Source organism: Nerophis ophidion, linkage group LG09 (genome assembly GCF_033978795.1).
Source record: "Nerophis ophidion isolate RoL-2023_Sa linkage group LG09, RoL_Noph_v1.0, whole genome shotgun sequence".
Lineage (NCBI taxonomy): Eukaryota > Metazoa > Chordata > Actinopteri > Syngnathiformes > Syngnathidae > Nerophis > Nerophis ophidion.
Genome location: NC_084619.1, coordinates 52,183,959 through 52,209,800, shown reverse-complemented (window position 1 = coordinate 52,209,800; position 25,842 = coordinate 52,183,959). Strand labels below are relative to the sequence as shown.

The 25,842-nt window shown below is 40.4% G+C and overlaps 1 pseudogene; it reads right to left on the bottom strand.

Annotated features, from left to right (window-relative positions):
- Positions 1-25,842, bottom strand: LOC133558725 (H(+)/Cl(-) exchange transporter 3-like; annotated as a pseudogene).

Here is a 25,842-nt window from a genome sequence, read left to right as displayed (position 1 = left end):
TCATTCAGGATGTCTCTTTACATTCATCTTTCCCTCTATCCTTACGAGCCTCCTAGCTTGTGCCGCTGACAAACATCCCCACAGCATGATGCTGCCACCACCATGCTTCACTAAAGAGATGGTATTGGCGGTGCCTGTTTTCCCCAAATTTGAGGCCTGGCATTCACACCAAAAAGTTCAATCTTTGTCAAATCAGACCAAAGAATTTTGTTTCTCATGGTCTGAGAGTCTTTCAGGTGCATTTTGGCAAACGTATTTCTCGGAAAAAACACTCTAATGACCACAATTGTTTTAAGGTTTAGTCTGCGGGCTATAGAGCGTTTTCCGTTCGGGCTCCAGTACTCTGGAATGCCCTCCCGGTAACAGTTCGAGATGCTACCTCAGTAGAAGCATTTAAGTCTCACCTTAAAACTCATCTGTATACTCTAGCCTTTAAATATACCTCCTCTTTAGACCAGTTGATCTGCCGCTTCTTTTCTTTTTTCTCCTATGTCCCCCCCGCCCTTGAGTCGAGACCCAGGATGGACCGCTCGTCGGGACCCAGGATGGACCGCTCGCCTGTGTATCGGTTGGGGACATCTCTACGCTGCTGATCCGCCTCCGCTTGAGATGGTTTCCTGTGGACGGGACTCTCGCTGCTGTCTTGGATCCGCTTGAACTGAACTCTCGCGGCTGTGTTGGAGCCACTATGGATTGAACTTTCACAGTAACATGTTAGACCCGCTCGACATCCATTGCTTTCGGTCCCCTAGAGGGAGGGGGGGTTGCCCACATCTCATATTTCCAAGATGGCGGCGCGCATGGACGCGACGTCTCAGGCTCTCCCCTTAGGTGCATTGTTTTTATTGTTTTCATATAGTTTGTTACTAGCCCAGTCAGCAACTTGCTGGGCGAAGGTTATGTACAGCCCTCTATCTTTTTTTACTATTTATACTACCATATTGTATATGCACCTTAGGAGGAGCTGCTCCAATTTCGTTGTTCTTTGAACCTGTTCATTGCAATAATCCCAATAAAACTCTATTCTCTATTCTATTCTATTCTATCTGAGGTCCTCTCCAAGGTTTCTCATAGTCAGCATTGTCACTGGCGTCCCACTGGATGTGAATTCTCCCTGCCCACTGGGTGTAAGTTTTCCTTGCCCTTTTGTGGGTTCTTCCGAGGATGTTGTAGTCGTAATGATTTGTGCAGTCCTTTGAGACATTTGTGATTTGCGGCTATATAAATAAACATTGATTGATTGGTTGATTGGAGGTTTTTATCTTTAAACCACAACACTAAATTGGCCCCAGTGTGTGAACGTGAGCGTGAATGTTGTCCGTCTATATGTGTTGACCCAGTGATGAGGTGGCGACTTGTCCAGGGTATACCCCGCCTACCGCCCGAATGCAGCTGAGATAGGCTCCAGCGACCCCCCTGCGACCTCCAAAGGGGCAAGCGGTATGAAAATGGATGTATGGACATTTGCAAAATAAAAATAAAAAAATATATATATTTTCACATTATCATTGTGGGGTATTGTTTTTAGAATTTTGAGGACAAAAAAGAATTTATTCCATTTTGGAATAAGGCAGTAACGTAGCCAAATGCGGAAAAATGAAGCACTGTGAATACTTTTTGGATGCACCGTATATACATACTATCGTTCTTGTGGTACTAATTGGGTTAAATCTGGTGCTGGTGGAGGCTCTGTATGCCCTCCTTGTCATGACGAGGACTTGGGTGTGGTTTGTTTTCCCGTGGTGCAAAGCAATGTGACCGAGAAAGAGCATGGATCATGGGCATGGATAACTTAGGTGTGTAGGAGGTGATGTCGCCAGGCTGACTGCCTGGCAACTACAGGCTTAAATAGTGCTGTGGTGCTTGAAAACAGGTGCATGAGTCCAAATGAATCAGGTGCGTGAGTCGTGAGGGCAGGTGAACTGATTGGTAGGCATGGAAACAAAACAATGGAGTGAAAAAACAGGAACTAATGGAGTATTGAAGTAATCTAACAACTTAACAGAACATGATCACAAAGACATGACACTCCAAACAAAACCTGACAGTACAAAGATAATAATTCTGAATTTTATGTATGAACGTATACAGTAGAATCACCTTAGTAGATCAATTTCGATCTAGCAGGGTTGCCAGATGATGGTCATACTTACATTAGCCTGGCTTTGCACTCTACTGCCTTTGTATGGTGGCTGCCCATGGCTTCATTGATATGATGAACATTGATTATGACCTGTCTACTACAGACTAGATACTATTTCTCTTGGTGTTGAAAACAGGGCCTGTGTTGCTTGCCGCGTGTGGATAATGGCATTGAGGTTGGGAAAATAGATTCTTCCAAATTGGCTCAGATCTAAATAAATATGTCAATCATTCCAATTCTTTGCTGGGTCTCAAAACATGTCCTATTGTGTAGGGGAATGACATGTAAGTAAGGATTTATGGGCCTCATATGAAGCCATTGTGGAGTCTCTATGTGAGCACGGCCCCATATATGAATATGGCAAAAAGGTATGAAATTTAAAGCCAAGAGTAGAAAAAGCTCCATGCAGAGGTCCCAAATGCTTTAAAAAAACCGACAACAAAAATTGGCATAAAAATTGCACCGATGCCGGATTTAAAGGCCTACTGAAACCCACTACTACCGACCACGCAGTCTGATAGTTTATATATCAATGATGGAATATTAATTTTGAAACACATGCCAATACAGCTTTTTTAGTTTACTAAATTACAATTTTAAATTTCCCGTAAGTTTTCGTCCAGGAAACGTCGTGTAATGATGACGTGTACGCAAGACGTCACACGTTTTTAGGAAGTATGAGCGCTACGCACACACACAGCTAAAAGTCGTCTGCTTTAACGGCATAATTACACAGTATTTTAGAGATATGTGTTGCTGAATATTTTGCAATTTGTTAAATTAATATTGGAGAAGTCAAAGTAGAAAGATGGAGTTTGGAAGCTTTAGCCTTTAGCCACACAAACACACGGTGATTCCTTGTTTAAAATTCCCGGAGGTGAAAATTTACTATGGATCAAAGCGCGGTCAAGCAAACATGAATCCAGACCAAATGTCAACCAGCAGGTTTCGGTGAGAAAATTGTGGTTAAAAAGTCGCTTCTTACTGGAGAAAAGCTGAGCTTGGGCCGTCCATGAAGCTGCCGTCGACTCCCTTGAGACATTGGCGTCAGGACACCCGTGTACGTACACCTATTAAACTCACTAAAACACTAGCAACACAATAGAAAGATAAGGGATTTCCCAGAATTATCCTAGTAAATGTGTTTAAAGACATCGGAATCCGTCCCAATGAAATCGCGTTTTTTTTTAACTCTTTTTTTTTTTTTTTTTTCTAGTCCGTCGCTATCAATATCCCCAAACACAAATCTTTCATCCTCGCTCAAATTAATGCGGAAATTGTCGTTTTCTCGGTCCGAATAGCACTTTTTGCTGGAGGCTCCCATTAAAAACAATGTGAATATATGAGGAGCCCCCACACTTGCGACGTCCTTTTCTGCGACTTCCGGTAGAGGCAGGGTTTTTCTCTTAACACCGACAGTTGCGAACTTTATCGTGGATGTTCTCTACTAAATCCTTTCAGCAAAAATATGGCAATATCGCGAAATGATCAAGTATGACACATAGAATGGACCTGCTATCCCCGTTTAAATAAGAAAATCTCATTTCAGTAGGCCTTTAAATATGCACTTCACTATATACTAGGGTTGTCCCGATACCAATCGTTTGGTACCGGTACCAGAATGTATTTCGATACTTTTCTAAATAAAGGGGAACCACACAAAATGGCATTGTTGGCTTTATTTTAACAAAAATTCTTATGGTATATTGAACATATGTTTGTTATTGCAAATTTCTCCTTAAATAAAATAGTGAAAATACGAGACAACCTTTCTTTTAGTAGTAAGTAAACAAACAAATGCTCCTAATTTGACTGCTGACATATGTAGTAACAAATTGTGTCATTTTCCATTCTATTATTTTGTCAAAATTAGAGGGAAAAGCAGTAGAAAATTAATTATTATTGTACTTGTTCATTTACTGTTAATATTGGCTTATTTTCCGTCTTAACATGTTCTATCTACACTTCTGTTAAAATGTAATATTCACTTATTCTTCTACTGTTTGGATGCTTTACATTAGTTTTGGATGATATCACAAATTTGGGTATCAATCCACAGAATCATACATCGGTCATAATTTAAGCCCTCATGTGTTCAGGGACGTATATCCTGAGTTTGTAAACATAATATAAATACAATTAAAAAAATTAAAAAAAAGACTCTGTGATGCTAAAAATATCCATGTAATCATAGTAGTATCGACTAGATACGCTCTTGTACTTGGTATCATTACAGTGGATGTCAGATGTAGATCCACCCATGGTGTTTGTTTACATTGTGAAACGCCAGCTTGTTAACGGTAACGCTGGTGAGCTATTGTATCGTTTAGCTATTCCTCGTCCTGCAGGAATGATACTTGTGACAAACGTGATTTATTTGTCTCCATGGAGACAAGGATTAATAATTTAGAACTAGCTAAAACACTGCAGACTGCGGCTGAACGTTAGCCGCTAGCTAGCTAACCACGTTTTATATACCTCTTCCTGAGGGCGTTTCAGTGTTATAACGTCACCTTAATTGTTCGTTTGTCTGTCTGCTTGCAAGTACTCTGTGAGTGTGCGCTGCCAAACATGCTCCTCTGCTCGTACAACCAGCAATGTTATGACGTGACTACAGTGTGCCGTGATGCCCTTTAAAAAAACAAAAAAGGTAGGGGACCGCTACTTTTTACAGGCGGTATAGTATCGAATATGATTAATTAGTATCGCGGTACTTTACTAGTACCGGTATACCGTGCAACCCTGCTATATACTAAAACAACATTACGAGACACAGAACACTAATCACAGGTAAAAAGCAGATCTGAAAAGGTGAGTTTTGAGAAGGCTTTTGAAGGTCTGAAGGTCTGAGCCAGGGGTAGGGAACCTATGGCTCTAGAGCCAGACGTGGCTCTTTTGATGACTGCAGCTGACTCTCAGATAAATCTTAGCTGACATTGCTTAACACGATAAGTAATCAAAAATTCCGCTGGTAATCACAGTGTCAAAAATAACATTCAATATATAAAACATTCTCATGCATTTTAATCCATCCATCTGGTTTCTACCGTACCTGTTCAAGAAGTCGCATTATTGGTAAGAAGTATTTTATTTATTGTTGGTTAGCTTCAGAATAATGTTATTAAAAAGAAAAAGAGACTTATTATAGTCTGAAAATGTTGGTCTTACTTAAAAATGTACGCATATAGTTGTATTCGGTCTTAAAAAAATATTATATGGCTCTCACGGAAATACTTTAAAATATTTGGCTTGTATGGCTCTCTCAGCCAAAAAGGTTCCCGACACCTGGTCTGAGTAGTCACGGATGGGTTTGGGGAGAGAGTAAAAATATATATACTGGTATATATCTTTAAATTCATACACTGATTTTTTTTTTTTTCTAACAATACAATTTTAAACGTATGTTTTTAGGCCATTTCCATGAAACCAGAAGAAGCTTTTCTAACCTGTAACTGGCTGTTTCGTTATAATTATTATACCAAATAATACATTACAAGATGTTGTTGTTGAATCAAGAATCAATTCTTAATATATAATACAATACAATATAGAACATATATATATATATATATATATATATATATATATATATATATATATATATAAACAGTTAGAATAACAATCTACATTTGATGTTATTAATTTACTCAACTGTAACCCAAACACAGACGTGAAGCTCTTCCTCTCTACAACCTACAATCCGAGATTTCCATAATGTCCCCATTTTTTGCTACATTTCTGCTCACTATTTTCCAGTTTGTGGCCTTCACAGTAACTGAACGGCATCGCAATTCCCCATGCCACGGAATGGGCTGAGGGTCGTAAAGAAGTCAGGACGCATGCGCGTTATTCGCGAGTCCAAAAAACGTGCGCATTCAAAGGAACTTATTGTTAGCAGGTTATTATCAAATTAAATTTGACAGGCCCCAATACATATATACAGGTCACTGTGGTTAGTAGCCAGAAGTTACTGCCTCGTTTAGTAATTTTATATATATATATATATATATATATATATATATATATATATATATATGCAATTAAAGTTCTTTGAATACTTAAATAAACGATTACTAAACGAGGCGGTAGATTCTGGCTACCGAACACAGTAACCTGCCGCAATGATTGACATGTCGACCGACAGCCAGCCCGAGACTTCATGAATGTCTTACAGTCGGAGACCGAACCCAAAATAAAAGTCAGCCAGAGTGCAGTGGAATAATGCACACTTGCGACACTTTTATTTCTGTCACCTGTGGTCATTGACTTCTGCCGTCGTCCTCCCACAAGTCATACGAGAACAATGTTTGCGTGGCGTCCAGGATCATAACAGAGTGTGACAAGGCTGTCATGTATGTAGCATGGTGCGTCCTCAGCTCAGAGACAGTCGGCGTCATGCTCGGACGTCTCGCCACCAGCTGGACTCTCACCCTCTCTGCTCTTCTGTCACACTCGATCTTTCTCGCTTTAGTTTCCCTCTTTCTACCAACCCCACGCTCACTCTTTCCATGCCCCTCGACACAACGTAGTGTGTGTTAAACGCACACGTTGTCAAAAGCAAGAGGACAATCGCCACAAAGGTTATTTACATCCAGGCAAAGTAAAGTTAGCCAACTAAAAATGTTATAACTACCGTATTTTTCGGACCATAGGGCACACTATTCAGGTCTTTTTTCATACCAAAGGCGCACTGGATTATAAGGTGCATTAAAGGGGTCTGTGGAGGGAGGTGTGGCCAGTGCTGCTTGCAGGAGCGAAAGTCACCGCCTCTGTCAATGGTACTGAGGACAGAGTGCCCATCAGATGGGGGCGTGGCAGTGCTGACGGCGATATACAACTGAACAGGCGATTAGATCTCCCAGGTGGTACTAGTTATCTAGTCATCTGTTGTCTTTAACAGCAAGCGACCGGGAACAGGAGTGGAGAGAGAATACGGAGGTGACTGAAAAGTCACATCCTGCTGGAGAAAACTTTGATAAAATCTATGTAGATTAAAACCTGGTTAAAAACTACACGCTTGGCTCCTTTGCCGTGTGAAAGAGTGGAATTGCTTCCACAGGGTCATATTATGTATTTTTTTTCTGAAATTAAAATGTTTCCTTGTGGTCTATATAACATGTGATGGTGGTTCATTGTTCAAAATGTTGCATAGATGATGTTTTTTACGGATCATCTTCGAGTCGCTTTCTGCGGTCGCTTCAGGAGGCGCCGGTTTGTGGGCGATCTCATTTACGTGGCTCACCTTCGACAGCGTCTTCTCCCCGTCATCTTTGTTGTAGCGGTGTAGCGTGCAAGGACGGGAGCGGAAGAAGTATCAAGAGATGGAGCTAACTGTTTCAAAGACATTCAGACTTGACTTCAATTAAAAACGGAGCAGAAAATACTTTTTGGGAAATTTGCCTATAATTCACAACATTTATGAGGGACAAGAACACAGGTTTTTCTTTTTTTATGCATTCTAACTTGTGAATAAAAGTCTGCTTACAATACAGCCAATCGAAGCCATGACTTCATTGTGTCTATTGCGTTTAAGCCGACCATAAAACCCAAATAATTAACCATCCAAAAAGCGTCAACAATTCTACAGTTACATTTCGTGATCTGACTATTAACTATTAGCAACATTGTCATTATAAGCGCTAAAGTTAAGGACCTGCAGCATTTTTGGCGCATTGATCAGAGAAAGGCAACTTCCTTATGCTGCTACACTGACATCAGCTGGTGAGCTGCGTTCTTGCCTTGGAGCTCATGAAAGTTAACTCTTGATTATCCTCACCTGGATAGTAAAATGTGGACATAAACTGAGAAGTTGGTAGTGGGTGTACCTGACCCCAAAGACTGGCAACTACAGGCTTGAATAGTGGTGTGGTGCTTGAAAACAGGTGCGTGAGTTCAAATGAATCAGGTGCGTGAGTTGTGAGGACAGGTGAACTAATTGGTAGTGAAAAAACTAATGGAGTCTTGAAGCAATCCAACACAACTAAACAAAACATGATCACAAACACATGACAGATAGATAGATAGATAGATAGATAGATAGATAGATAGATAGATAGATAGATAGATAGATAGATAGATAGATAGATAGATAGATAGATAGATAGATAGATAGATGGATAGAGATAGATAGATAGATAGATAGATAGATAGATAGATAGATAGATAGATAGATAGATAGATAGATAGATAGATAGATAGATGGATAGATAGATAGATAGATAGATAGATAGATAGATAGATAGATAGATAGATAGATAGATAGATAGATAGATAGATAGATGGATAGACAGATGGATAGATAGTACTTCATTGATTCATTCAGGAGAGTTCCATCAGGAATATTCAAATTCCAGCAGCAGTGTAAAGAATTTAAATCGAATTTAAAAAGTAAAAAGTAAATCATGGGGGTATAAATGGAAACGAAATAGAAACATATTACAATAAGAATAAAAATGAAAAGCAACAATGAGAATAAAAATATAACAGTAAAATAAGAATATAACAAGAGAAACTAGGCAGTGGTGACCATGTTATGAAAACATATTGCACTATTATTATTTTGCATGAAAAAGTATTGCACTGTTATTTTTTTGCAATTACTGTCACTATTTAACATTTGCTTGCAATAGTTTTTTAGTTTTTTCTCTCTGGCACTCATCGAGGGTGGACGCTCCCCTTTCCTTTCCCTTATCTTTCCTGCTTGCTTCTTTGTTTTGTCTTGTTTTAACTTTCTTGTTGCCTCTTTTTGCACTGCTCTCCAAATCTAAACATCGGAACTATTTAACTGGCCTCAACAAAATTGACAAGATCTTGGGTTTGGGGGAACCTGCTGTCGTGACGAAGCGGTTGTTGCTGGACACACGACGGACTCTTGGGAGAAGAAGGAGGGCCGTGTGCCTGGCGACTCTTTTCTGTCGAGGACGTGAAGATATCCACCTATTCGGAATTATGACAACAGGACATCTGCTGATTGGAGTAAGCGTTGCTCTGGTTTGTCGACAAATTGGAAGTTGCTGGCAGTCTTCAAAGTACCCAAAGCTGCAACAAATGATTGGAGGATGCGGGAAGAACTGTGGATTACATCGGATTGTCTACCTCGCAGGTTTTGAGGACCAGTCATAGACAATTTTAGAGTGAAAAAGCAAATTTTATTTTCACTCGCATACAAATCATTTTAACTTGGATTTTTTCCCTGGCTTCAAGACTCTCCCAAAGATCACCGCAACCGAAGACATAACAAACTACCTTTTTGTCTCTCATGGACACACACCTGTTGTTGTGAACTTTGGACTAGCGACGGCAAATACATCAAGGCCGCGGAACAGAGACACACTATGGGCTTATACACACACACACACACACACACACACACACACACACACACACACACATCCACAAAAAAAATATATGCCACACATACACCCTCCTGTCCCGCAATCCGACGCCCTCGACGCAATCCCGTAGGGGTGATGAATGGATGGTCAGCGCCTGAGAGCTGCGGCCTACCACCATGACCTTGAACTACCTTCCCTCTGTTGCTAGATATCTCGAGATGTATGTTGTAATATGTATATGTGCTTTGCTATGGAGGTTTTTTCTCACTCCGAACTGGGCCCCCTTAGGAGCCCAGTCTGGATTGTATTTTTTTACTCATCCATCCCCAGCGTTTACCTTTTTCCCATCTTTTACGGGGCGCCTTATGGCGACCCATCAGCGTTCTTGTTCTGTAACCCTGTACACCAGGCGTGTCAAACTCAAATACAGAGTGGGCCAAAATTTTAAACGGAACAAAGCCGCCGGCCAAGGTTGAACAAATGAACCTTTTAATAGGGACCCAAACAAGTTTTGCATTAAATATTGAACAAGCAAGCCTTATATAACTTTAGTGACATGCAAAATCCAGTTTCAAATAATAATAATAATAATAAAAAAATATCAATGGCATATCAAATAAAATTTAAATAAGAATGTTATGCCTTTTTTTCTATTTGCAATCTTCTGAGGTAAATATAATTTTTTTTCCACAGGCTAATAATAAATTTGAAAATAAAATAACAATAATGAATGAACCAAACATTCAAGCCTTGAAGTAGCAAGAGAAAATGCATGAATAAAACGTTAATTATTGGTCAGTTTGCTGGAAGTTTCCCAGAAGAGTTGCAAGGGTTTCTGGGTAATTGTTCTGTTTCGGATGTTCACCCGAAATGTTTTTGTCATTCTTGTTTGGTGTGGGTTCACAGTGTGGCGCATATTTGTAACAGTGCTAAAGTTGTTTATACGGCCACCCTCAGTGTGACCTTTATGGCTGTTGACCAAGAATGCCTTGCATTCGCTTGTGTGTGTGTGTGTGTGTGTGTGTGTGTGTGTGTGTGTGTGTGTGTGTGTGTGTGTGTAAAAGCCACAAATATTATGCGACACGCTGGTAGTATGGAGGAAAAGCGGACCTGACGACAGGTTGTAGAGAACGCTAAAGGCAGTGCCTTAAATGCACGCCCCCAATATGGTTGTCCAGGTGGAAATCGGTAGAAATTCGGGAGAATGGTTGCCCCTGGAGATTTTCGGGAGGGGCACTGAACTTCGCGAGTCCACCAGGAAAATTAGGAGGGTTGGCAAGTATGAGTATTAGCGGTGAATGCGGTGTTACATTGGCACCGACGCTGTACAACACCGGCGGGCCAGCTCTAATGCTAAATTGATTTTGCCTCAAGGGCCAAATTAAATTACAAATTAAATTGACACCCATGCTGTACACTGTTTGTTTGTCTAATCTTAAACAGGTTTGTGCTGAAAACAAAGTTTCGTTGTACTTGTTGCAATGACAATAAAGACCTACCTACCTACCATAGTTAACTGTCTACTGTATGTCCACCGAGGGACTAAAAATAAAGTATCAGTCAGCGAGGAATGACTTTTGTGATCAGCATTGAAAGGGAATCATCGGAAATGGTAAAGCTTGTACTTGTCTGTCACTCGGCGGTCTATCGATCAGCGCAATTCTTGCAAAACCTACACAATACTTGGACAGTCTTTACATAAGTTCTAATAATGGTTATATTCAGTTCCCGGTGTATATTCTGTAAATTGTGTGCAGTAAACCTTTGATCTGCCGCCTCTTTTGTGCTCTGCCTCCCTCTCCTGCATGGAGAGGTTATTAGGTGAACACAGATGACCCGCTAGCTGTTCAAAGTTAGGACCCGGGGTGGACCACTCCTCTGTGCATCACTTGGGGGCGTCCCCTGCTGGCCCCACCATGGACTGGACTCTTACACTATTAACTAGATCCACTCGACGTCCATTGCACCGGCTGTGGTCCCCTCTGAGGTTTCTCATTGTATCCCACTTGGGTTGAGTTTTTATTGCCCTGATGTAGGATCTTTGCCAAGGATGTCATTATGGCTTGTGCAGCCCTTTGAGACACTTGTGATTAGGGACTATGTAAATAAACTTTGATTGATCGATTTTGAATGCTTTCGTCACTTCTTCAAACAGTGTAGCCTGTCCAATCGTTGCAGTCCTTTCATTTTTCTCGTGTTATTTCGAGCAGTCCCAGTGTTGAGTGCTCTATTTAAAAAAAAAAAAAAGAGCCGGGCAAGATTTCTATGGATTTGGAGTAAAGTCCATCACAAGATGGCCGAGGCGGCTGTGTTTTACAATCATTTTGCTACAAACCCCGTTTCCATATGAGTTGGGAAATTGTGTTAGATGTAAAAATAAATGAAATACAATGATTTGCAAATAATTTTCAACCCATATTCAGTTGAATATTCTACAAAGACAACATATTTGATGTTCAAACTGTCATGTCTTGTGATCATGTTTTGTTTTGTTATGTTCTGTTTTGCTTAAGACTCCATTGTTTCCTGTTTTTGCACTTCCTTGTTTGCCTTGTTACCATGCCATCCAATTAGTTTTCACCTTGTCCCCATGTCACGCACCTGTGTTCACTAATCACCACAGTATTATTTAAGCCACAGTTGCAAGGTAGTCAGCCTGGCGACATCACCATCCATCACCCTCGACAAACCCATGATATATATGTGACCCTTTTCTCGGTCACAGTAAGTGTTTTTTTTTTTAGTTGTTCATAGTTCTGCCATTGTGCAAGTTTTAGTTTATGTCCATAGTTTTGCCTTAGCACAAGTTTTGTTTTCTCAGCCAAGTTTTTGTAACTCCTTGTGAGCGCCTTTTGTTTGTTTCCTTTTTTGAGTGTTAAAATTAAATAATGTTTGTACCTTCGACCGTTGTCCGATCAAGTCACTTTGTACCTCGGGAAAACAAACCACACCACAGTCCACGCCTTGACGCAAACTGATAAACATTCAAAAAATTTTTTTGCAAATAATCAATAACTTTAGAATTTGATGCCAGCAACACGTGACAAAGAAGTTGAGAAAGGTGGAAATAAATACTGATAAAGTTGAGGAATGCTCATCAACCAACACTTATTTGGAACATCCACAGGTGTGCAGTCTAATTGGGAACAGATGGCTGCCATGATTGGGTATAAAAACAGCCCAGACTGGGAAAGCATTTAAGTCTCACCTTAAAACTCATGTGTATACTCTAGCCTTTATATAGACCTCCTTTTTAGACCAGTTGATCTGCCGCTTCTTTTCTTTTTCTCCTCTGTCCCCCCTCTCTTGTGGAGGGGGTCCGGTCCGATGACCATGGATGGAGTACTGGCTGTCCAGAGTCGAGACCCAGGATGGACCGCTCGTCAGGACCCAGGATGGACCGCTCGCCTGTGTATCGGTTGGGGACATCTCTACGCTGCTGATCCGGCTCCGCTTGGGATGGTTTCCTGTGGACGGGACTCTCGCTGCTGTCTTGGATCCGCTTTGAACTGAACTCTTGCGGCTGTGTTGGAGGCACTATGGATTGAACTTTCACAGTATCATGTTAGACCCGCTCGACATCCATTGCTTTCGGTCCCCTAGAGGGGGGGTTGCCCACATTTGAGGTCCTCTCCAAGGTTCTCATAGTCATCATTGTCACTGGCGTCCCACTGGGTGTGAGTTTTCCTTGCCCTTATGTGGGTTTTTCCGGGGATGTCGTAGTCGTAGTGGTTTGTACAGTCCTTTGAGACATTTGTGATTTAGGGCTGTATAAATAAACATTGATTGATTGATTGAAATAATTCCACATTCAAAGCTTCAAAAATTAGTGTTCTCAGTTCCCAAACGTTTATTGAGTGTTGTTAAAAGAAAAGGTGATGTAACACAGTGGTGAACATGCCCTTTCCCAACTACTGTGGCACGTGTTGCAGCCATGAAATTCTAAGTTAATTATTATTTGCAAAAAAAAAATAAGTTTGTGAGTTTGAACATCAAATATGTTGTCTTTGTATTGTGTTCAACTGAATATGGGTTGAAAAGTATTTGCAAATAATTGTATTCCCTATATATTTATATCTAACACAATTTCCCAACTCATATGCCTCCCACAACTCAAAATCAACCCTTTTCAAAATTTCAAGGATTGTTGCTCCATCGATTTACTATTGACTTTAAATCCAACAGCTGAGGTCTCACTGAGACATTAGCAACTAGTCAGATTACTATTGCGTGTCAAAGCATGGTTTCTATTTATGTTGACTGCAACACAACCTGTGATTACCAAAGCACTTAACAGTCAAAACAGCAATTGGAACCACTACTACTACCGTGTATGTTGACACACACATACACACACACAAAAACACACACACCTAGTGCATGTTAGGCTGCAGGCAGCCTGCGGCAGGAAATCGGTCAGCCGAGCCATCAGCGTGAAAACGGGGTCAAATTGGCCACTCAACTGGGGCTTAATCTTGCAGTCATTCCTAAAAACCCGCCTGCTACTCAGCTGCTCCATGCTGGAACCCGTATAAAAAAAAATAAAAAAAATAAAAAAAGTTGTAATGAGCACACAAATCAAGGCCATGCATGTGTGTGCATGTTGTGTACAAGCACGTCGAAGCCTCTGTTTCCTCGCTCTGCTGGCGTTTGTTTGCATGCTGCAATCAATGCCAAAACCATTACGGCACTGGCTCGAAGTAGAGCAGCCCCCCATTTTAGCAATTTGGCAGAGGCGGCGGCCCGCATATGGAATTATTTGATCAATGGCGTTGTGGCTTGATAGAGAGGAGTAAATTATATGATCAATGCTCGCGTTTGCGCTCACTTTGTCGAGGGGCTGTGTGCGATCCCTCACTGTGCTGTTGTGTTGTTCGGGGGGAATAAAAGGGCCTCGCTTCCTTCCCCGGGCTGTTTGTGTGTTTGCGGCCGGCCCGCCGCGGACGTTAATACGCTCGCTCTTTTGAGAGGTGGAAGCGGACCGGGCTATCAAATGGCAGGGATTAAAATAGAATGAGGCGGGAGTCGGAGAGACGAGCTAAATTATTGATGCGTATCATAATGCCTGTGAAGACGCAACACAAGCATCTTTCCTGGCAATTCACCTCCACCACCACACTCGTTATTACCATTTGATGATGGTTTTTGTACGGCCGTGACATATTTGTACTACCGGCAGTATTATTGTCAATGCAGTACAAAGGGCAGAAAATAAAATAAGAAAAGATAAAAATAATAAAACTAATATGTTTTGGTTACATTTAATACTATTCATGTATTTTTCATACGAGGATTGTACGGTATGCCGGTATTAGTATAGCACCGCGATACTAATGAGTCATATTCGGTAGTACACCGCCTCAGCATTCATTCACACCCCACACATTCATCAAAGGTTTTAAAGGGGAACATTATCACCAGACCAATGTAAACGTCAATATATACCTTGATGTTGCAGAAAAAAGACCATATGTTTTTTTAACCGATTTTCGAACTCTAAAAGGGTGAATTTGGCGATTGAAACGCCTTTCAATTGTTCGCTGTCGGAGCGATGACCTTTCACCCGTGACGTTACAACGGGAAGCAATCCGCCATTTTCTCAAACACATTATACACACAAGTCAAATCAGCTCTGTTATTTTCCGTTTTTTTCGACTGTTTTCCTTACCTTGGAGACATCATGCCTCGTCGGTGTGTTGTCGGAGGGTGTAACAACACGATCAGGGATGTATTCAAGTTGACTTACGTGGAGTGTGCATCGATTAGCACGGCATGCTAATCGATGCTGACATGCTATTTAGGCTAGCTGTATGTACATATTGCATCGTTATGCCTCATTTGTAGCTATATTTGCATCCAGCCTTTCCTTCCACCCACATTTAAAGCCAAACAAACACATACCAATTGACGGATTCAAGTACACCAGTGGTCAAAAGATGCGAAAGTCCCTCGTTTGTTCTGCACATTTTACCGACGACAGCAATGCTATGACAGATGACACTGAGATGTGTGGATATCCTGCGACACTCAAAGCAGATGCATTTCTAACGATAAAGTCAACAAAATCACAAAGGTGAGTTTTGTTAATGTTATTGTGCTAATTAAACATATTTGGTCACGGCATGACTGCCAGCTAATCGACGCTAACATGCTATTTAGGTCAGCTGTATGTACATTTGTAGCTATATTTGCATCCAGCCTTTCCCTCCACCCACATTTAATGCCAAACAAACACTTACCAATCGACGGATTTAAGTTGCTCCAGTGGTCAAAAGATGCAATCGTTGGTTAGAAGGCGTTCGCCGAATAGCTTCAATTACTATTCGCTCAATAGCTTCAGTTTCTTCTTCAATTTTGTTTTCGCTATCTGCCTCCAAACTCCAACCGTTTGTTTGTAGTGGCGTCATTATGTGACATCACAGGAAAATGGACGGGTGGATTTTCAGATAACAAAAATCAGGCACTTTAAAACCTTTTTTCGGGATACTCCATGATGGGTAAAATTTTGAAAAAAACTTTGAAAAATAAAATAAACCACTGGGATCTGATTTTTATTGGTTTTAACCCTTTTGAAATTGTGATAATGTTACCCTTTAATAAACCTTCTAAACTGCAGTTCTGCCCTGGTGTTGCCTCCTTCCCTTTGTCTAGTACATAACAGTACAATCTGGCCAAAAACATGGCGGAACCAGGCGACACCAGAGAGGCCCAGTCTTGATTACCAGGACCTCTAACTTGTCCATTCTGGGTGCTGTTGTTAACGAGCACCAAGGGCTTTTTTCCGCTCGAGGGCAACTTGGAGAGAGGTTTTTTCAGACTTCACTCTCGGCTGGATTGCCTTATGCCATAACCCTGCAGTTTACCTCCCCAGTTTGAAGACCAGAGCATTGCAGTCTGGAACGAGAGCCCAAGATAGCTAGTCCTAGACCCTTTGAGGGAGATTTCGAGCTGTGTAGCAGTGTTCTTGTACAGTGCGATCTGATTTTTCAACACCAGCCCTCACGCTATTCAGTTGCAGGAGAAACACGGTTCGAGTCCACGTCGAGACATATACGGTACTTTATGGTACTCTGGCGGTATCTAATGTTTGATGGGGTCAAATTACACCCTGAGTTGGTTTTGCATGTATTTCCAGGGGAAATGCGTGAATTCATTTGGCTTTAATGGAAAAATCATTACAAAATAACAGGTTACGGCATATCAAACAATGGCCATTATAGAAGGGGGACAATGGGGAACTCCAATGAAAACTCACTTGATAGCTTGTGCTAAAATCAAGTTGGCCAAGGACGGACAGTGCAAATTTTGAGAGATTTCATCCCGCTAACCTTTGAAATGAACATTCTGTTGCACGATGTCATCTTAAAGACAATAAAATGATCGCAGGTCTCCCCAAAGGTTATTTGGGCTAAAGCTATCCATTATTTTAGTAATCTAGCGATTATTAGCTAGATTACTAAACTATACAATGCCTCAATGCATATTTTAGGGAATTTCGGGATTTTTTCTGCTAGTCATAACATTCGTTATTATATTTTTTTCTAATAAATGCAAATAATCAAAATAGAAATTGCTGTTCCAATACGTGTGCTTTGATACAAATACATGAAATAAAAAAATCCCCTTTGTTTGAAGCGACATACTTTGGATCACAACGCCCTTAGCAATTTATATAATTCAAATTGGAAATTTTTACTTATCAAATGAATGGACTAAAACGATTAATCGTTGCAATCCTAATCCTAATATGTAATTCTATCACATACATTTTTTTTATAATTTCATGTTAATGTTTGATTTTACTGTATTAATGTATAATTGCTTATCATAATGACCTACAATTTCTATTTTCCTTGACGATCATAGCTTTATGTTTACAATTTGTATCGAAATTAATTTATCAAATTTTAGACTATTACTTAATATGTACATATATATATATATATATTTATATATATATATATATATATATATATATATATATATATATATATATATATATACAGTATATATACATATATATATATATATATATATATATATATATATATATATATATATATATGTGTGTGTGTGTGTGTGTGTGTGTGTTTCGCAGGATTCCTGCCCTTCAGATATAAAAAAAATTATTTATATATACATATATATATATATATATATATATATATATATATATATATATATATATATATATATATATATATACATGTTTCACAGGTTTCCCTGTTCTTCAGATTTTTTAACTGTACAAATACATACATATATATATATGTATATATATATATATATATATATATATACATATATATATACGTATATATATATATATATATATATATATATATATATGCATATATATATATGTATATATATATATATATATATATATATGTATATATATATATATATATATATATATATATATATATATATATATATATATATATATATATATATATATATGTATATATATATATATATATGTTTCACAGGTTTCGCTGCTCTTCAGATTTTTTAAATATATAAATACATACATATATATATATGTTTTTATTATTATTATTTTATTTTTTTTTATTATATGAAGTATATTTTATTTTATTTTATTTTGAATTAATTCTCATTGTGTTGCATATTTTCCTTGATTCACATATCACAGCATTAAGCATTCGAACCATTCCATTAATTACTTTAACAAACATAAGGTACTGTTTTATATTATTTTATTTTAAATTCAAGGTGGGCAATGCATAATAATTCAATGATGCAGACAATGATGCTTTTCATGGCAATTCACCTCCTCAAATCGCCATGCCGACCGGTTTGCATAGATTATGCAACTCGCATACCATTTTTTAAATTGTTTGTTGTGTGCAGGGCGACGTTCAGAAGTGACCTCCAAAGAGACACCTCCGTCCTCAGTGCGTGTTTGTCTCTGCGGATGAGATCACTACCCGGGCTGTCATGGCCGACATGACTGTGTGCATTCAGGCTTGAGTGTGAGTGGCACACATCGGTGGCCCGGCAATACCTGGCGCTCTTCATTGCCGGCTCGTTGTCGTGTTTGCGTCGCCGGGAAAGGGAGAGACGGGCTGATAGCTCGGCTTTGAGCCTGATTTGTTTTTACCCCCACTTCTCCTGTCACACGGTAAAAGTTGAAACGTCGGGCGAATGATAAGAAAGCGACACGAGGAGGAGGAGGCAGGATAGGGGGAGGCGGCAGCGGCGGCGGCGACACAAAGAAGAGGCTGTCACACTCACTTAGACGCTGAAATATTAAAGTGAGCAGTCAGGTTGTAATTTTCCTGAGAAAGCCGAGGGGAGCGGAGGATAAGTGAAGCGAGAGGGAGGTAGGAGGGAGGAAAGGTATCACCGCTGATCTCTCTTTCCTCTCCTCTCGGAGGAGACATTTTTAATACGCCGACTTTAATTAGCTCGGCCTTGTACAGCCCGTCTCACTCGGCTCCTCGTCGTCTTTGCATGACATTAATTATTGAGGAGAGGACGGTCACAAGGATCTATCTGCACTTTCATTTCCACTTCGTTTTGGATGCCAACATCTGTCCTTCCGATACCGTACTATAGGAGAGTAACAGCATATTTCTATATATGCACACTTCCCATGAAAAGTGACGGACAGGAAGTGTTTACAATCGCATGTGGACTCTGACGTGCAGTCATCATGCAGCTCCTGGCGCACTCGGCTCCCTAAGATAGTGTTTTCTTATCTGGTTCCTCCGTGCTCAGCCACATATGTTTTTACAAAACCCAAAACCAGTAAAGTTGGCACTTTGTGTAAATGGTAAGTAAAAACAGAATACAATGATATGCAAATCATTTTCAACCTATATTTAATTAAATAGACTGCAAAGACAATATACTTAACGTTCAAACTGAAAAACGTTGTTATTTTTTGCAAATATTATCTCATTTGGAAATTGATGCCTGCAACATGTTTCAAAATAAGCTGGCACAAGTGGCAAAAAATCTCATCAAACACTTATTTGAACCTGCTAATTGAGAACACGTGGGTGCCATTTAAATTGCTTAGTCATTCACAAACAGGGATGTGGCGAGGGTCACCACTTTGTGAACAAATGCGTGAGCAAATTGTCAAATAGTTTAAGAGCAACATTTCTCAACGAGCTATTGCAAGGAATTTAGGGATTTCACCATCTACGGTCCGTAAGTCATCAGAAGGTTCAGAGAAACTGGAGAAATAGAATGAATGGATCCCTGGATCCTTCAGGCAATACTGCATCAAAAACTGACACCAGTGTGTAAAGGATATCACCACATGGGCTCAAGTCAAGTCAATTTTATTTATATAGCACGTTTACAACAACTTTTAACTTCAGGAACACTTCAGAAAACCACTGTCAGTAACTACAGTTGGTCGCTACATCTGTAAGTACAAGTTGAAAGTCTAGTATGCAAAGCAAATGCCAATCATCAACAACACCCAGAAACACTGCCGGCTTCGCTGGGCCTGAGCTCATCTAAGATGGACTGATGCAAGGTGAAAAAGTGTTCTGTGGTCTGAGAAGACCACATTTGAAATTGTTTTTGGAAATTGCGGACCTTGTGTCCTCCAGAACAAAGAGGAAAATAACCATCCGGATTGTTATACGCGCAAAGTTCAAAGGCCAGCCAGAATGGGAAAGAATTCCACTTGAAAAGCTTCAAAAATTGGTGTCCTCAATTCCCAAACGTTTACTGAGTGTTGTTCAAAGGAAAGGCCATGTGACACAGTAGTAAAATTGCCCCTGTGCCAACTTTTTTGCAATGTGGTGCTGCCATTAAATTCTAAGTTAATGATTATTTGCAAAACCAAGTAAGTTTCTCAGTTTGAACATTAAATATCTTGTCTTTGCAGTCACTTCAATTGAATATAAGTTGAAAAGGATTTGCAAATCCTTGTATTCTGTTTTTATTTACGGTTTACACATCATGCCAACTTCACTGGTTTTGGGTTTTGCACATGTAGCACTGTCCAAAGTGATTTTGATTTTCAGTTAGGTAAACTATTGCTGTCAAGAAAACACAACAAATTATCCTTTGCGACTAAATCATAACAGATATGACAACTTCAACTACAAAAAAGTGCTGAAATCCCATATCAATGAATTCAGTTAACTTCAGAACGTAAGTCAAGGTGGTCCTTTCAACTAAAATGTGATAAAATAGGTTGAACTAACATCTTTGTTAATTCTATTAAGTAATATTTTCCAGTGGACATTACATGATACAGAAACTTGAGTCAAATACATGTTAATGGATGTACGAGGTGTATAATGTGATGCGCTTTGGGTATCATCTCAGGTATAGTAAAGCACTATATAAATAGAGACCAACTATGACTGATTAATTGAGAAGTTTATTGACATCTTAAAGAATTGAATCCATGCAATGCTTTAAAAAGGCAACTGGATGGCACAAAAAGCCAAAAGGCTTGTTTCCATTGTGGTCCATCAAATACCCATCACATTCGATAGATTCAATAATAAAATATATATAACCTGTAACATGTATATAATAAGTTATATACATATACACATTTATTAATTATGTACAAATACACAGTATACATGTCAGGTGATTTGAAAAACAATAGATAAAAAATGTAAAGAGGGGTGTATATATATATATATATACACCCCTCTTTACATTTTTTATCTATATATACATATTTATATATATATATATATATATATATATATATATATATATATATATATATATATATATATACATATATATCCATATCCATCCATCCATTTTCTACCGTTTATTCCCTTTTGGGGTCGCGGGGGGCACTGGCGCCTATTTCAGCTACAATCGGGCGGAAGGCGGTGTACACCCTGGACAAGTCGCCACCTCATCGCAGGGCCAACACAGATAGAAAGAGAACATTCACACTCACATTCACACACTAGGGCCAATTTAGTGTTGCCAATCAACCTATCCCCAGGTGCATATCTTTGGAGGTGGAAGGAAGCCGGAGTACCCGGAGGGAACCCACGCATTCACGGGGAGAAAAGAAAATGCAAACTGCACACAGAAAGCTCCCGAGCCTGGGATTGAACCCAGGACTGCAGGACCTTCGTTTTGTGAGGCACAGTGACGCCCCATATATATATATATATATATATATATATATATATATATATATATATGTATATATATATATACATACACACACACACTATGTACATGTTGACTCCAAGAGTGTGCAAAACAGAATAAGAAAATATATATACACGATAACCAAATTATAAACCTGTTTGATGCTACGAAGAGATGTTGGGGATACATTTTGGTTCAGATCAGGTAGAGTTTGAGCTAAGCCATGATTGAATGGCAGTTTTAAAATCTAGTAGGGAAGTTGGAATTTGAAGGTCTGTTGGTAGTGCATGCCACTGTGTGGTGTCAAAATAGTAAAATGCATTTTTTTCCCATGAGCGTCTTGAATTTGGGGGGGACGAGGTCTGAGGAACTGCCTCTGTGAGCATCACTTACTCTGGTGAAATAGTTTTACAGGTACCCTGGGACCGTTTCTCTGAGTATTTTGAATACCAGGCACGTTGCCATTTTGTGTACGCTTTCCTCAAATCCAAGCGATCCTAATTAGGTAAAGCGGGCTTGAGATAGGTGAGTCCTGTATTGGGTATTGAGCAGGAGTCTCACCAGCTTGTTTCGGGAAGTTTGCAATTTCGTTTTTGTTGGCTCGGGGATACTGAAGAACCTTTAGGTGTAGACATAGTCAAAATGACACTGTATGAGGGCACCCGCAAGGGTCTTAAGTGTAACCCTGTTGATAAACTCAGAAATCCTGCCCAAAAATCTAGTTTTATTATTGAAGTTGGTGATTGCTTTTAATGCCATTTTTTCACCCGACAGAGTGTTTTCAAAAATACTGTACAATGTAGGTCATGGGTGTCAAACTCTGGCCCGCGGGCCAAATATGGCCCGCCGTGTAATTTCATTTGGCCCTTGAGGTAATGTCAAATTAACATTCGAGCTGGCCCGCCAGGATTATACAGCGGCAGTGCCGCTGTAACACCGCATTCACCACTTTTATTTATACTTGCCAACCCTCCTAATTTTCCCGGCAGACTCCAGATGTTCAGTGCCCTTCCCGAAAATCTCCCGGGGCAACCATTCTACCGAATTTCTCCCCGGACAACAATATTGCGGTCGGGCCTTAAAGGCACTGCCTTTAGCGTTCTCAACAACCTGTCGTTACGTCCGCTTTTCCTCCATACATACAACGTGCCGGCCAAGTCACATAACATATGCGACTTGTACACACACACATACACAAGTGAATGCAAGGCATATTTGATCAACAGCCATACAGGTCACACTGAGGGTGGCCGTATAAACAACTTTAACACTATTACAAATATGCGCCCCACTGTGAAGCCACACCAAACAAGAATGACAAACACAATTCGGGAGAACAACCGCACCGAAACACGACATGAACACAACAGAACAAATACCCAGAAACCCTTGCAGCACTAACTCTTCCGGGACGCTACAATATCCACCCCCGCTACCACCCAACCCCGCCACCACCCAACCCCGACCACCGCATTATTTTATTTTCAAATTTATGAGCTAGTGCAAATAGAAAAGAGGCATTACATTTTTTATTTAAATTTTATTTCTGTGATGTTTTTTCTTTTGTTTTTTGAAAGTTGATTTTGCACTATTAGGTTATATAAGCGTTGTTTAAGCAAATCGGTGTAACAAACTGAGCAATAATTAACGTTTTATTCATTCACTTTCTATTGCTACTTCAAGGCTTGAATGTTTGAGTCATTCCTTATTGTTATTTTACTTTCAAATTTATCATTGGCCTGTGGAAAAAGTTTATTTTGATATTTACTTCAGAAGGCTGCAAATAGAAAAGAGGCATTCAATTTTCATTGAAAATGCCATTGATATTTTTTAAATATTGTTATTATTATTTGAAACTCAATTTTGCATGTCACTATAAAGTTATATAAGCCTTGCTTGTTCAATATTTAATGCAAAATTTGTTTGGGTCCCTATTAAAAGGTTAATTTGTTCAACCTTGGCCCGCGGCTTTGATCAGTTTTAAATTTTGGCCTATTCTGTATTTGAGTTTGACACCCCTGCTGTAGGTAAATGACTTTGTCTTTGCTGGTGATTTATGGTATCACCTGCTTTAATCGTAAAGCCCGGGGATTTACCTAGGTTGTGCTTGGACCCAAATAGGATGGACTCTGTTTTACCCAGGTGTAGTGACAGTTTGTTATTGGAAAGTTAGAGACAGAGATTTGATTTACAGATGTAGGAATTTGACAAAATAAATTCAGCCAACTTTCACAGTTATCTCATAAACCGACATCACATTGAAACCTATGGGTTAGGAATGCGATGGCATTTCAAGTTCGTATGTGAGTCAGGGCAAGTGGCTAAAAACTTTTGGCAATATAGTGTATGTTAGGGTTATTTATGTCAATACATAATAATTAAAAGTAGAGTTTCTGCAGCTCTGTATGTGCTTTTGACTTCCCACATTCTATGCCCGTGCAGGTTTTTCACAGTCCCTGCGAGTGTGTGAGAGAGCGAGGGGGTGTGTATGCGTGTCATACTGTGCTTCACGTACCAATTTGAGCAGCTGAAGATGATGTTGGAGGACACTGCATGTTGTTGCTAAGTAAGGCCTGGAAGACACAATCACAATGTTTAGACTACCTGTTTAGGTCCCATATTTGTCACACCTTTGGTTCATGTTTTGTTTTGGTCATGCTATGTTTAGTTTTTTGGACATTTAGTTCTGTTTTGTATGTCCTTGTTTGTCTTGTTACCATGCCAACTGATTTAGTTTTCATCTGTCATGTCTGATCATGAGTTTTGTATGGCCATACTACCCTGAGCATCCTCAATCTCATCTGTTCTCAAAACTAAGCAGTGTCTGGCCTGGTGAGTACTTGGATGGGAGACTGCCTAGGAATACTAGGTGCTTTTGACCTTTGGACTCTAAGTTATTTTTTTTTTCACTCCCTGTTTTGTTACCATGACGACCAATCAGTTCACCTGTCTTGTCTCACACCTGTTTTCACTTATCATGTTCATTATTTAAGCCACAGTTACCAGGTAGTCAGTCTGGCAACATCACCTCCTTCACGACCTCGATTATCTGCTTCATGCCTTGCTATGCTGTTCATTTTGTCCACGTAGGTCTTTGTTATCCATGCCATGGCACAAGTGTTTTGTTTTATTGAGGCCAAAGGTGAAGATGGTCATGATGATTTTGAAGATGAGCGCCAGGCACAGCTGCCACATGGCGGCGTAGACGCCGGGCCCAGCGGGCCGGTTGGGGTTTTCTGAAAAGGCTTTGGTACTGACAGAGCTATGAGGACTCCAGCGGGCTGCAGTCAGTGAATAGCTCCTTGATCAGCTCGCTGGTGTTCTGGCGGGTATACGGGTTCGGGAAAGCCATGACGTGTGGTACTGTAATCGCCTCCACCAAGATCACCTCCAAAACCGGATACTTACCAAATCGGGTGGACTTCCGCCTCCTACACCAAGCGACGTTGGCCCGGATAAAGAAGGCGCCCCACAGGCCCCCAAAAACCCCTAGAAGGACGAAGGGGATGACCTCAAACTGGGACCATGGCGTGTGGTACTCCACGTAAAACAGCACCAGCCGGCTGTTTTCAAAAGGGTTGACGGAGCGCAGGACAAAGGCAGCCGCCAGGGCGGCGAAAAAGGAATGCCACAGTGTCTTCAGAGGGTAGTAGTAGCTGATCCCCTCCAGGCTGAAGAGAACGCCACCAATTGGCGGTCCAAACGCCACAAACACTCCTGCTGCCGACGCAGCAGAGAGAACCTCTCGCTTCTTGGCCTCGTTTTTGCTTCACTTTGGGAAGAGGCAGGAGAAGATATTGCCGCAGCAGCACACCACATGGACCAGTGGACCCTCCTTGCGCAGACTGAGATCCGATGCCACAGTAATACCAAAGTGATGGTCTTTATCATCAGGGTCCACTTGCCCAGATAGCCTCTGATGATGAAGCCACTCAGGATGGTCTTGATCTCTGGGATCCCTGAGCTGCAAGCGTACGGCGCAAACACCTTGACCAGACACACGGCGAGGAAGGCAAAGGACAGCGCCCAGTAGATGTACATGAAGTAGTTCATGATGTACAAGCCTGGATCCTCGGCCTGGCCCAGGATGAGTTTGGCCCAACTCTTCCTTATATATGCAAAGGTGGTCTCGTCAGACCTCCAGCGGCACTGCTCGTGGTTGAACCACATGGCACTCAGGCACACGCCCTCCTTCAGGTCGTTCATCCAGTCGGCGGCAATGTCGATCAGACCGGCTAA